This window comes from Asterias amurensis, chromosome 7, assembly GCF_032118995.1.
Source record: "Asterias amurensis chromosome 7, ASM3211899v1".
Taxonomy (NCBI): Eukaryota; Metazoa; Echinodermata; class Asteroidea; order Forcipulatida; family Asteriidae; genus Asterias; species Asterias amurensis.
Window position 1 is genome coordinate 14,288,309 of NC_092654.1, and position 2,105 is coordinate 14,290,413.

The window sequence follows — 2,105 nt, forward strand, 5'->3', positions numbered from 1 at the left end:
AGTTCTTGTTTCACCTATAGACGATGTGTCCTCTGACGTCACTCAAAAACCAAAACATGATAGCGCGCACACCGCTGGGCAAACAGTTGTGTTTTGTCAATAGGCTATAAAGTGTATGCAATCTTTCCATAACTACGCTTCTTTTTGCCAGACGAAACATGACGTATACAGTGTTTTGTCAACAGAGGGCGTTTTGAATGTAAACATAGGTCACATAGGTCACATAGGTTACATAGGACCCAGTGACTGGGGCGCTAGATTCCTTTTTTCAAAGGGGGGGGGGGCAGCTAGTGGAATGTGGATATTGATGTTATTCGTGGGTTTATAATAAGCCATCATCCGTCTTGAGAACATTGACATCAAGAAAGTGTGTATCCTTGGTTGAGTAATAGCTCCTGAATTTGATGGTCCTGTGGAAGAAGTTAACGTGGTTAAAGACACTGGACACTGGACACTATTAGTAATTGTTAAAGACCAGATTTCTCACTTGGTGTATCTCAACATATGCATAATATGTTATAACAAACCTGTGAAATGACAAAACTGTGCAAATTTGAGTTTAATTGATCGTCGAAGTTGTGAGATAATAATGAAAGGAAAATCAACCTTGTCACACGAAGTTGTTTGCTTTCAGATGCTTGATTTCGATACCTCAAAATCTAATTCTGAGGTCTCAAAATCAAATTCGTGGAGAATCACAATGTTTTATACTATCAACAGGTCTCCATTACTCGTTACCAAGTAAGTTTTTATGCTAAAAATTATTTTGAGTAATTACCAATAGTGTCCACTGCCTTTAACGAGAACTGTGAGGTTTGCTTCATCCCTTGCCCAGATGAAAAAGATGTCATTGATGTAGCGCCACCAGACCCAAGGGTGGCAAGGGTTTGACGCCAACATGCGCTGTTCAAGTTGGCTCATGAAAAGGCATGCCATTGTTGGTGCCATAAGCATGCCCATTGCAGTGCCTTGTACCTGTAGGAAATTCTGAACCAAGAAAGAAAAGTTGTTTTTGGTAAGAACATGTTGCATGAGGGATACAATGTCAGAAATGGGCGGTCTTAGCCAGAGCTGAAGAGCAGGCAGTAATCCCTTCATCTGGAGGAATGTTGGTGTACAGAGAGGCCACTTAAAGGCAGTCGACACTATTGGCAACTACTCAAAATAATTGTTAGCATAAAACCTTCCTGTAATTGGTAACAAGTAATGGGGACAGGTTGATAGTATAAAACATTGTGAGAAACGGCTCCCTCTGAAGTAACGTAGTTTTCAAATTTGATTTGGAGACCTCGGAATTAGACTTTGAGGTCTCAAAATCAAGCATCTGAAAGCACACAACTTCATGTGACAATGTTTTTTTAATTTCTTTCATTAGTATCTCGTATCTCGGAAATCTGGAGTGTCATGAATATAAGATGGAATCTGCAACATAGACGGCTGGAGAATACTGTAAACAAAAAGAGAAATGTTCTCAGTAGGGGAACTGTTGCCCGATATGATTGGGTCTCCCTGAGTTGTCTAGACTTGTGGACAAGCTGTTAATGGTCCCACGCGGTGAGACAGTCCCCATTAACTTAATGGGGAGTAGAAGTCGGGCAGAGCGCAGTAGTCGCACAACCAGCAGTTCGCGTGGAGAGCACCTCTGCAACTCCACTATCTCACCGCGTGGGACCATAAAGTTGTCTGGTTTGTGTACCTTGGGAAGGAGGTAAAACCTGGCTGGGGAGAGAAACTTGTGGGCTTTCTCGGAGAAGTCGTCACCATCATAGAGGTCATCACCATCATGCAATTCCAGTGCTTTTTGAATCTCCTTTGAGAAGGTACCTGTTAGATCAGGTTCAAGGATTCATAATTAATTTGTTTGTTGAGTTGTTTCATTTGATAAAACAACAAGGAATTTTCAGACAAAATGTGATAAAATACACAAGTCTATTGGTCATTTAAGACCAATATTTGATAAATTTGATTAATACGCATGCCTTGTGCACGTGAGGACAAATTCTGCCTTTTTCAGGTCAAATTTGATAATGACACAAAGCTATGGATACCACAAGGCTGAAACGCATAGATTTTGCTCTTAAATGCCAAAGCAAAATTTGATAAAG

At 40.7% G+C, this 2,105-nt stretch overlaps 1 pseudogene; it reads right to left on the reverse strand.

Moving 5' to 3' along the window:
- Nucleotides 1–774: 774 nt before the first annotated feature.
- LOC139939569 (uncharacterized) lies at nt 775–1,878 on the reverse strand (annotated as a pseudogene).
- Between the last annotated feature and the right edge of the window lie 227 nt (nt 1,879–2,105).